Source organism: Heptranchias perlo, chromosome 21, assembly GCF_035084215.1.
Source record: "Heptranchias perlo isolate sHepPer1 chromosome 21, sHepPer1.hap1, whole genome shotgun sequence".
In the NCBI taxonomy this organism is placed as follows: Eukaryota; Metazoa; Chordata; class Chondrichthyes; order Hexanchiformes; family Hexanchidae; genus Heptranchias; species Heptranchias perlo.
The window spans coordinates 10,216,283-10,228,825 of record NC_090345.1 but is presented as its reverse complement, the minus strand read 5'-3'; the positions used below and the strand labels follow the sequence as shown (position 1 = coordinate 10,228,825).

The 12,543-nt window shown below is 43.5% G+C and overlaps 1 protein-coding gene across 3 annotated transcripts in view; it reads right to left on the bottom strand.

Annotated features, from left to right (window-relative positions):
- sema4gb (sema domain, immunoglobulin domain (Ig), transmembrane domain (TM) and short cytoplasmic domain, (semaphorin) 4Gb) overlaps nt 1-3,700 on the bottom strand; it is a 164,426-nt gene extending 160,726 nt beyond the window's left edge. For all 3 annotated transcript variants that reach the window (XR_010966666.1, XR_010966665.1, XM_068002086.1), the window contains exon 1: nt 3,309-3,700. The gene's annotated coding sequence lies outside the window, so the exon portion shown is untranslated. The remainder of the gene's footprint in view (nt 1-3,308) is intronic.
- Nucleotides 3,701-12,543: the final 8,843 nt, after the last annotated feature.

Here is a 12,543-nt window from a genome sequence, read left to right as displayed (position 1 = left end):
GATTCTACCCCAATTGCACAAATGAAAAAAACTCAGGAAAAGCTGGGAATGCTCAGCAGGTCTCTCTGTGGAGAGAGTGCAGGTCAACATTCCAGGTATTGAACCCTTCCTCAGAACTGGGAGATATTACAGATAAACAGCGTTCGAAAAGGAACAGTTCAAGGGAAAGGGAAAAAAAGAAAGTAACGTTTGCACGCGGAGGAAAAGAAAACGACTGACCTGTGAACTGCTTAGGTGAAGCACAGGCAGTCATAAAATGGCAAAAGTGATGAGACAAAAGGAGGCGTAATGAGAGAAATCAAAGAAATAAAAGACATATACGAGACACGCACAGTGTGTGTGAATGGCTGATGGGAGACAGCAAAGTAGGAAGGGAAGTATGAAACACCAACTTCTGCTCTCTCCACAGATGCTGCCTGACCAGCTGGGTGTTTCCAGCATTTTTGCTTTGTGTTTCCAGCATCAGCAGTATTTTGCTTTGTTTTTTAACCTGAAATACATGATTTATTGCCCAGCCCCAATTTTGACCTCACTATATAAACACCTTGGAATGTTTTACTACGTTAAAGGCTCTATATGAATGCACGTCATTGTTGAATATGGAGCTTCCTGCTATATACCTGTTCTTTTTGCATTTGATAATACTCCAGTCCTCCAGCTAATGCTTCTTTTCCGGAATAGATTCAAATTGGGGCTTCCCAATGGAAGGCATTAACTTTAGGCCAAGGCAGGTAATGTTCATTCAGAAACCCGCCCCTCCACCCCCCCCCAAAAAAAAAACTTTGTTCAGTAAAAGGCTGTTGGCTCTTTGCCAAACAAAAGCAAAACTTACAATTTGTTCTGTATAAAATCTCAAAACATTGTACGATCATTATAAGAAATGGATGATTGCACCAATTTATGACTCAGTAAACGCATCTCAGCATCAAATATTGTTCACTTATCTCAATGGGGTCTCTTTAAGGGGATGGGAGAGGAATTTTCCAGATTTTTTCCCCCCCCTAATTGGCCTGGGTTTTTAAATCTGGTTTTTCGCCTCTCTCTGGAGATTACATGGCTTCTGGTGGGTGGGAAATGTTTGTATCTGATGCATGGGACATCCCAACTACAGATGGGCCAGTGGGTCTTTCCTGTCTGCCATTTTGGTATGTTCATCCGACAGGTGCGTGAGACCCGAAGGATGAACCCCATCATTTTTCTTTCCTTAATGGCATTCTTACATTTTATAGATTATAATCAGCAGTGTATGTATTATAATAATAATAATCATTAACAAGCACAACAAGAACAAAGTACAGGCCATGGAGACACATCTTTAATCCCGGTATGTAGCAGGCAATGCTAACTTTTGTGCTCTGTCGATTTGATGACTTGTGTTGAAAAACACTCCTGCATTGCTGGTAAATGGCATCACCGAATGTCAAATTTATCGCAGCTATTTTAGTCACCTTCCCCCCGTAAAATAGTGACAATCTCACTTCAACTATACCTCTCCAGAGTAGCAGGAAAGCCAAGTGTGGCAGGTTTTTTTTTTGCTCAGTCTCACAAACGCCCTTGAAGGTATCCATTTTTTTTAAAGCCCTACATTATGATCAGAGTGAGAAGTGACAAGAGTGCTCACACTGTGAATCCTGGATCTCAAATGCCTGTTGTTAGGTGGTGGAGGGGAGGAGGGCAGGAGGAATGTTGAGCAAAAGATACACTTTGCCGAGGGATAAAAATTCAGTGCGGCAATCATCCTGGGACAGTCTAATGCAGGTCGCAGCTGCTGCTGATAAGAAGTGGCATCGCCAGAGCAAGTCCACAGTCAAGAGGTCCCCATGATGTGGAAAAACTTCAACAGGAAAAAACGATTATATTCCTTAACCATCTTGTATTCTCTATACTACATTATTTTTTTTTACGAAAAGGTGTATAAAATCCAGGAGTTTCGCTTCAGAAATTATGGACTAACTGTGTAAAGCAATGATTTGAGTGTGGTGAGGGGGAGGGTGCTGAGTTCTGTTCCACCCCCACCCCCCAGATGATTTCAATTCAATTAATTGCTGCAGTTATGTAACTCTGAGAAAGTCAGAGAGAGAGAGAAAGCCCATCCATTACAATAAAGCAAAATCTCAATGCAATCCTCAAAGGATTCAATACAACAAAAAAATCCACATGAGGATAGAATAACGGCAACTAAAACCCTAATGGTTGCACTGCAAAAATTAGATTAATGCACAACACAAAAATCACTGTAAAACACAACAGATTGCTTCCAACATAAAAAGATTAATTATTGTAACCGGCACAATGTTCTCCCCCCTCCAAATCTGTATGAATAAATTATCATTCCAATCAATTCAGTTATTTATTTATTGCTACATAAATAAAATAATCTGGGCAAAAGATGAAATATTATTTCCGCTTTATTAACTCAAGGCTTTATATGCTGGTTGATTTGAAAGGCTAACCTTTATGTCTCTGGGAAAAGACTGCTTCCAGCAAACTACACACACACAAAGCAAAGAGAGAGAGAAAGCTAGATAAAGAGATAGAGTGATAGAAAGATAATTTATTCTGTCCTTAGCGACAAAAAAAAAATCGATAGTAACCTTAAGACAAGCACCTTAAAACCAATGCAGATTCTTTCGGCTTAACGCATCCAACAGCCTGAAGCCTTTACGGAAGATATGAAAAGCCAAGTTTGATTTTGACACAGGAAACGAGGAGTGATTATAAAAAAAAAGGGAAATCCACAAGCCACAATTAGGAAATTCTATTTGTTTTAAAATAAGGGTGGGTGGTATCACAACCTGTAGTCCGCAAGTACTCCTCTCCTTTAACAATTGGCTCTTGTTTGGAGATGCGATAGGAGGAGAAATGGCAAGAACTGAGCACAGAGGCGAAGGAGGAAGCGCCGGCTCTCAGCCCCGATCCCCGGCGAAGGGGGGTAGGGTGGGGACCGAGCTCGTATCCCCGGTTCCCTGCACAGCCAGGGCGGGGAGAGAACGGCAGGCACCTAACCGGAGAAAAATATCATAAATTAAACGGGGCTAGGAAAGAAAATATCTTAAAATGCATCATGAGTGTGCATATGAATATTTATTATATATTAGCTATATGTGCATATTTATTGCATATGTGCATATTTTGTTACACACATATTTATTACCTATGTGAATCTTTGTATATGAGTTATTATCATTATTATTATCGAATGATGTGACACAGACATTATATGTTGCTAATACACCGCGGTTGCTATGTGCCCCTAGTTTCTAAGGGGCTCCCAACTCATACTCATTCCATTAAACATCTCCACTTACCTTTCAATCGTTTATTTTCCCTCGGAGAGTCGCCACAGACCAAACAAACATGGTTTTAGTGAAGGAAACCTTGCGATAGAAATCGAGGGGAGAAAGGCAGGATATTGCAGCTCCCTGCCCGCTGGTCTTCCAGTCTGTCTCTTTAAATACAATGCGACGAAATAAGTAGAAAAAAAACTTTGCTTTTGGACACGCTTATAAAGATTTCTTTCTTGCCTCTCAGTAATTTATTCCCTCCTTGCTTTTTTCTTCTCTCCGGAGGGCTTGAGCCAGTTTTGACTTGTGGAGTTACTTCTTTGTAATAATCTCAAAGTCCTTTTTTTCTCGCACAGTCTGGTGGAGGATAATAAGAGAGAGGAAAAAAAATTGTAGCCTGATTCTGGTTTCTAAACGTTGTGCACTGTACAGGGGGGGGGTGAAAGAGGCGTTTACTCAAGCTCTCCACGTTCAAGCTGACATCAATAAGGCGGTGCTTACATATGAGGTTATCTGGGCTCTCACATTCAATGTGGAAAATAGTTTACACATTCATTGCAGTGCATCCAGTACATTAACTGTTAAATCATTGAATCTTACAGCACAGGAGGCGGCCGTTCGGCGCCTCATGCCTGTGCCGGCTCTTTGAAAGAGCTACCCAATTAGTCCCACTCCCCTACTCTTTTCCCAATGCCCTGCAAATCTTTCCTTTTCATGTATTTATCCAATTCCCTTTTGAAAGTTACTATTGAATCTGCTTCCACCTCCCTTTCAGGCAGTGCATTCCGAATCATAACAACTCGCTGCACAAAAAAAAATTCTCCCCGCTGTTTCTTTTGCCAATTATCTTAAATCTGTGTTCCTTGGTTACTGAACCTCCTGCCAGTAAAAAGTTTCTCCCTATCTACTCTATTAAAACCCTTCATAATTTTGAACACCTCTATTAAACTTCCCCTTAACCTTCTCTGCTCTAAGGAGAACAATCCCAGCTTCTCCACATAATTGATACCTTATGAAAATATGCATCCACAGTGGTAATAAGAATTTTGCATTGAGTTAGTACTCGAGGAACCGTTCATGTTTAATACATTCAGTCTGTTTTTAAGCAACACTTTTGTCCACCCTGACCTTTCATGCAATTTTGCCCCAATTAAAATATCATATGATATTGAAATAACTTTGTCACTTGTGAGTCATCAGGTCAGTTGACTGGTGCAGTATAAATCATATCTCATGGCTCCTCTTCATGTGCCTGCTCTCTCTCTGCTCTGCTGCCATTGTTAAATACACCACAGATACTGCTGGTAATGCCTCAGAAGTCTTTCCTCGCTCAATCATGAAAGTGTTTCCAATTATGTTTTCACCATTTAAGCAGCAATGGTAATATAACAAAACTTGCATTTATACAGCGCTTTTAACATAGTAAAACGTCCCAAGTTGATTCACAGGAGCGTTATCAAACAAAATTTGACACCGAGCCACATAAGGAGATATTAGGACAGGTGACCAGAAGCTTGGTAGGTTTTAAGGTGCGTCTTAACAGGAGAGGTAGAGAGGCGGAGAGGTTTAGGGAGGGAATTCCAGAGCTTAGGGCAGCTGATATAAGTAGACTTTGGTATGGAAAGCAGTGCACTACTGGCTGTACTTCACTGTCTGTTATAATTCATTCGTAGTGATCCTGAAGTGTAGATCCATCACACTTTAGAAAAAAAGTCCAAGTTGGCACCACCTACTGGTACAATAGTCTCTACACAGCACAGAATGAAGTGATGTTTCCTGTAACTCATCATCGAAAATAACCATACATCAGAAACTCAACAAACTCTTTAGGATGCAGTTATATTGTCATTTTCAGTTCAATGGTTTCAACTGTGCATTGATTCAGACATGGCAGTGTAGCTTCCCGAGTTAGGTCCCGATCTCACTTTGACCCTCCCTAAACCTCTCCACCTCTTTTCCCCTTTAAGACGCTCCTTAAAACCTACCTCTTTGACCAAGCCTGTCCTAATGTCTCCGTCTTTGGCTTGACATCAATTTCGCTGATTACACTCCTGTAAAGCTCCTTGGGATGTTTTACTACGTTAAAGGCACTATATAAATGCAAGTTGTTGTTGAATGCATGAGGACTACGTGCATTACACTGAAGCCAAGTGGTGTGAGATCTCTCTTGGGGAAGGTTGTCTCACACCACATGGGTTGGACACTGTGGAGTACAACCCCAATGCATTGTGAAGTCAGGTTTAAAGATTGGTGGTTCAATTGGGCATCCTGGGCACTGAGTAGACTTACCTTAGAATCTTTTTTAATGTTTTATATCAAATCAAATTGATATTCCTTCAGTTCCTGTAACAGGTGGCCCATTTTCCTCACTGTGCTCCGCAGCGATGGTGCTTTATGCCCAGGTGGTAAAGATGAAAATCTACCCCATGATTTCCTCCTTCTTATCTCCTCAGTCGCTCAGCGCCAAGAATGTAAGACTTCGCATTGGTTGAAAAACATCACGACACAGACATAGTAGAGCTTAATTGTACCAAGTCACGTGCGACATTCCAGAATTTAGTGAAAGACCACCCGACAGACCAAAAGCGGTCCCGAGTTTAATCCGCACTTCGTGCAGCATCCTTGGGCTAGAGGGAGGGCAAAAATCAGCCGAGGGCTTTAGCTCCAATTGCTACCCAGTGACTGCTGCTGTATGTGCATGAATGTTGGGTATTCATGCACATACAGCAGTTGGAGTATTACTGTGATTCGCCCTGAAATCACACCAAAGTGTGGATTCACACATACCAGCCAGAACTGTACTGCGGAATGAATTGGCTTCAAAGGTAATTTAGGAGGCTTCACTAACATTAGAGGCCATGGTCACCCACAGAATAGAGAAGAGGAGGAAAGAGGTGCAGAGGTTACAGGGACTCGCTGTTTCCCAAGTTCACCATAAATGTCCTCACCATAATGGTGGAAGTCGAGCAAATCCCCGAGGCGTGGACATAAAACCACAGACCAGTTTGTGCCAAGTTAGCTGATGGATAACAGTAATCAGGGCTTCGGAATGATATCACAATTCTAGGTGGGCAGAAGAGGGTGATTGACTACATGCATTACATCCACAGGAATTGACTTAGCTATAATCCCACCAGCGCCTTCTAATGTTTGTTATCTTCAGAGGGTCTATCACACAAGTAGACCTGGCAGTTTTGCTCTTTTTGGAGAGAGACAGACAGACAGACAGAATGGCAGAGAGAGAGAGACAGAATGGCAGAGAGAGAGAGAGACAGAATGGCAGAGAGAGAGAGAGACAGAATGGCAGAGAGAGAGAGAGAGACAGAATGGCAGAGAGAGAGAGAGAGACAGAATGGCAGAGAGAGAGAGAGAGAGAGAGACAGAATGGCAGAGAGAGAGAGAGACAGAATGGCAGAGAGAGAGAGAGACAGAATGGCAGAGAGAGAGAGACAGACAGAATGGCAGAGAGAGAGAGACAGACAGACAGACAGAATGACAGAGAGAGACAGACAGAATGACAGAGAGAGAGAGAGACAGAATGGCAGAGAGAGAGAGAGACAGAATGGCAGAGAGAGAGAGAGAGACAGAATGGCAGAGAGAGAGACAGACAGAATGGCAGAGAGAGAGAGACAGACAGAATGGCAGAGAGAGAGAGAGACAGAATGGCAGAGAGAGAGAGAGACAGAATGGCAGAGAGAGAGAGAGAGACAGAATGGCAGAGAGAGAGAGAGACAGAATGGCAGAGAGAGAGAGACAGACAGAATGGCAGAGAGAGAGAGAGAGAGACAGACAGACAGAATGACAGAGACAGACAGACAGAATGACAGAGACAGACAGAATGACAGAGAGAGAGAGAGACACACACACAGAATGACAGAGAGAGACAGACAGACAGACAGAATGGCAGAGAGAGAGAGAGACAGAATGGCAGAGAGAGAGAGAGACAGAATGGCAGAGAGAGAGAGAGACAGAATGGCAGAGAGAGAGAGAGACAGAATGGCAGAGAGAGAGAGACAGACAGAATGGCAGAGACAGAGACAGACAAAATGGCAGAGAGAGAGACAGAATGGCAGAGAGAGAGAGAGACAGAATGGCAGAGAGAGAGAGAGAGACAGAATGGCAGAGAGAGAGACAGACAGAATGGCAGAGAGAGACAGACAGACAGAATGGCAGGGAGAGAGAGACAGACAGACAGACAGAATGACAGAGAGAGACAGACAGAATGACAGAGAGAGACAGACAGAATGACAGAGAGAGAGAGAGAGAGACACACACAGAATGACAGAGAGAGACAGACAGACAGACAGAATGGCAGAGAGAGAGAGACAGAATGGCAGAGAGAGAGAGAGAGAGAGACAGAATGGCAGAGAGAGAGAGACAGAATGGCAGAGAGAGAGGCAGAATGGCAGAGAGAGGCAGAATGGCAGAGAGAAAGACAGAATGGCAGAGAGAAAGACAGAATGGCAGAGAGAGAGAGACAGACAGAATGGCAGAGAGAGAGAGACAGACAGACAGACAGAATGACAGAGAGAGACAGACAGAATGACAGAGAGAGAGAGAGACAGAATGGCAGAGAGAGAGAGAGACAGAATGGCAGAGAGAGAGAGAGAGACAGAATGGCAGAGAGAGAGACAGACAGAATGGCAGAGAGAGAGAGACAGACAGAATGGCAGAGAGAGAGAGAGACAGAATGGCAGAGAGAGAGAGAGACAGAATGGCAGAGAGAGAGAGAGAGACAGAATGGCAGAGAGAGAGAGAGACAGAATGGCAGAGAGAGAGAGACAGACAGAATGGCAGAGAGAGAGAGAGAGAGACAGACAGACAGAATGACAGAGACAGACAGACAGAATGACAGAGACAGACAGAATGACAGAGAGAGAGAGAGACACACACACAGAATGACAGAGAGAGACAGACAGACAGACAGAATGGCAGAGAGAGAGAGAGACAGAATGGCAGAGAGAGAGAGAGACAGAATGGCAGAGAGAGAGAGAGACAGAATGGCAGAGAGAGAGAGAGACAGAATGGCAGAGAGAGAGAGACAGACAGAATGGCAGAGACAAAGACAGACAAAATGGCAGAGAGAGAGAGAGACAGAATGGCAGAGAGAGAGAGAGACAGAATGGCAGAGAGAGAGAGAGAGACAGAATGGCAGAGAGAGAGACAGACAGAATGGCAGAGAGAGACAGACAGACAGAATGGCAGGGAGAGAGAGACAGACAGACAGACAGAATGACAGAGAGAGACAGACAGAATGACAGAGAGAGACAGACAGAATGACAGAGAGAGAGAGAGAGAGACACACACAGAATGACAGAGAGAGACAGACAGACAGACAGAATGGCAGAGAGAGAGAGACAGAATGGCAGAGAGAGAGAGAGAGAGAGACAGAATGGCAGAGAGAGAGAGACAGAATGGCAGAGAGAGAGGCAGAATGGCAGAGAGAGGCAGAATGGCAGAGAGAAAGACAGAATGGCAGAGAGAAAGACAGAATGGCAGAGAGAAAGACAGAATGGCAGAGAGAAAGACAGAATGGCAGAGAGAAAGACAGAATGGCAGAGAGAAAGATAGAATGGCAGAGAGAAAGACAGAATGGCAGAGAGAAAGACAGAATGGCAGAGAGAAAGACAGAATGGCAGAGAGAAAGAGAGACAGAATAGCAGAGAGAGAGACAGAATGGCAGAGAGAGAGAGAGAATGGCAGAGAGAGAGAGAGAGAGAATGGCAGAGAGAGAGAAAGAGACAGAATGGCAGAGAGAGAGAGAGACAGAATGGCAGAGAGAGAGAGAGACAGAATGGCAGAGAGAGAGAGAGACAGAATGGCAGAGAGAGAGAGAGACAGAATGGCAGAGAGAGAGAGAAACAGAATGGCAGAGAGAGAGAGAAAGAGACAGAATGGCAGAGAGAGACAGACAGACAGACAGAATGGCAGAGAGAGACAGACAGACAGAATGGCAGAGAGACAGAATGGCAGAGAGACAGACAGACAGAATGGCAGAGAGAGAGACAGACAGAATGGCAGAGAGAGAGAGACAGAATGGCAGAGAGAGAGAGAAGAGAGAGACAGAATGGCAGAGAGAGAGACAGAATGGCAGAGAGAGAGACAGAATGGCAGAGAGAGAGACAGAATGGCAGAGAGACAGACAGAATGGCAGAGAGACAGACAGAATGGCAGAGAGACAGACAGAATGGCAGAGAGAGAGAGACAGAATGGCAGAGAGAGAGAGACAGAATGGCAGAGAGAAAGAGACAGAATGGCAGAGAGACAGACAGAATGGCAGAGCGAGAGAGACAGAATGGCAGAGCGAGAGAGACAGAATGGCAGAGCAAGAGAGACAGAATGGCAGAGCGAGAGAGACAGAATGGCAGAGCGAGAGAGACAGAATGGCAGAGCGAGAGAGACAGAATGGCAGAGCGAGAGAGACAGAATGGCAGAGCGAGAGAGACAGAATGGCAGGGGGAGAGAGAAAGAATGGCAGAGAGAGAGACAGAATGGCAGAGAGAGTCAGATGGCGAGAGAGAGAGAGAGACAGAGAGGGAGACCGCAGCAGGAAAGATTGAGAATCCACCCGGACCAAACCTTACCAGCCTACTGCACTTTCCACTAACTTAAGAATTCTGACATAAAAACAGAAAATGCTGGAAACACTCTGCAGGTTAGGCAGCATCTGTGGAGTGAGAAAACAGAGTTAACATTTCAGTTTGATGGCTTTTCATCAGAAATCACCTGAAACCTTATCTTTGTTTCTTTTTCCACAGATGCTGCCGGACCTGCTGAGAATTTCCAACATTTTCTGATTTTATTTCAGATTTCCAGCATCTGCAGTATTTTGCTTTTGCATAAGATTACTGGTTGTACACAGCGTGAGCCTAAGAACAGAATCCCCTCTTAGTTTAGGAACCAAGATACATCGTAGGGAACAGCAAAGGGCGCTCTACATAATATAACTTACTTGATGTGCTTGAAGCTATACTGGGTGAACTTTGACTTGACTCATCTTGATTTGGCACCAAATTAATACTTCCTAAAAACGAAGATCATGTAGGAATATATCCAAACCATTTAAAATGAACTTTCCAGAACAGCCAGCAGTTTCTGTTTGACATGATTGATTGACCAAAAAATGAAGCAGAACTAGAAATCCATCATTCAGAATGAACTTTGCCACCACTGAAATATCTTGAAGTCCAAGGTGTTGAGTCACTGGAGACAAATGCCCAATCTGGAATGTGCTGGTACCATCAAGTCGCGACTATGTACTACATGCAAAATTACAATTGATTAGAAGTTGATTGGAGCCACAGTGCAATCACAAGATCTCAGTAAGTTGAAACATCAGTAAAGCAATGTGATTCAATCTGAAATAAAAAAATTGGAAACACTCAGCGGGTCAGGCAGCATCTGTGGAGAGAGAAACAGAGTCAACGTTTCAGGTCGATGACCTTTCGTCAGAACTGGAAGATGTTAGAGATGAACAGCTTTTAAGCAAGTACAGTGTCAGGGAAAGTGGGGGGGGGGCAGGAAAAGAACAAAAGGACGAAGGGCTGTGATAAGGTGGAGGGCAGGAGTGATTAAATGTCAAAAGGGATGATGGTGCAAGGCAAGATGAGATAACTAGACATATATAATAGCAAAAGATGGGTCCAGAGAAGGTGTAAATAGTAACAGCAGAATAGCAGAGAAGCATGGAAAATCTGGATGTTATCTGAATTGTATGATTGAGACACAGACTCAAACATGCACAATGTTACCCCCCAACATATGCTAATTAGGATATTATATAAGACATTCTAATCACTATATGTTGGGTAAGATTGAGTTGACCTCCGGTAGTGTTGCACATAAAGTGTGTGTCTTCAAGTGAAGCTGGGTTACGGTGGGGGGGGATAATTGCACCAGGGTGTGCAGAAATAATTACATAGAATTTACAGCACAGAAACAGGCCATGCCGGTGTTTATACTCCACACAAGCCTCCTCCCTCTCTGTTTACTTCATCTCGCCCTATCAACATATCCTTCTATTCCTTTCTCCCTCCCGTTCTTATATAGCTTCCCTTTAAATGCATCTACGCTATTCCGCACAACTACTCTGTGTGCCAGCAAGTTCCACATTCTCACCTCTCATCATTTTAGAATCATTCAGCACAAAAGGAGGCCATTCGGCCCATTGTGCCTGTGCCAACTCTTTGAAAGAGCTACCCAATTATTCGCACTCCCCTGCTCTTTCCCTGTAGCCCTGCAAATTTTTGCCGATTCAAGTATGTATCCAATTCCCTTTTGAAAGTTACAATTGAATCTGCTTCCATCACCCTTATAAAGTTGTATATTCTATCCTTACTTTTATGTAATACCTTAATGTTATATTATTCTTTACTGTTGAATAGAAAAACTTAAGAGCAATTTGGGAAGTAGAGAAGCTGGAGCAGAGGAGTTTCACTGAAGTACGGACGAGGGAACTCGGAGTGAGACACTGCAGTACCACCACTGGTGGGATAACGCAATTACCGCATGACAAGTTTATATAGGCAGATTCCATTACAAACGTGGGCATAGGAATTTATAATTGAAAGAGACAAAAACATAGCAACAGGGAGTAAGGCTTTGTAGACAGCAAGTAATCAGGCAGAGCGAAAATGTGTTATTATCAGGCGAACTAAATAATCAAATTTTAGTTTTGACAAATCAGCAGAGTGTGACAGAGGAAAGTGTGAAGGGGGGAATGTGTTACACAGGAAATAAGCATGTCAATTAACCAGGAAGTACAGACCTCCCATCCTGTTGTTCAGGGTGAGTTGGCGGGAACACTGTTTTATAAAAATAGGTGTATTAGCAATAAATTGTGACAGGAAAAATGTGACTGGGATAGTAAGGACAGAGAAAGTGTTTTAGGAATATTTCAATAGATATGTTCAAAATTACGAGGGGTTTTGATAGAGTAGATAGGGTGAAACTGGCAGAGTGGTCGGTAACCAGGGGACACCAATTTAGGATAATTGGCAAAAGAACCAGAGGGGAGTGGAGAATTTTTTTTTTAAACGCAGCGAGTTGTAATGATCTAGAATGCACTGCCTGAAAGGGTGATGGAAACAGATTCAATAGTAACTTTCAAAAGGGAATTGGATAAATATTTGAAAAGGAAAAATTTGCAGGGCTATGGGAAAGGAGCAGGGGGGGAGTGGGACTAATTGGATAGCTCTTTCAAAGAGCCGGCACAGGCACGATGGGCCAAATGGCCCTCCTCTGTGCTGTATCATTCTAT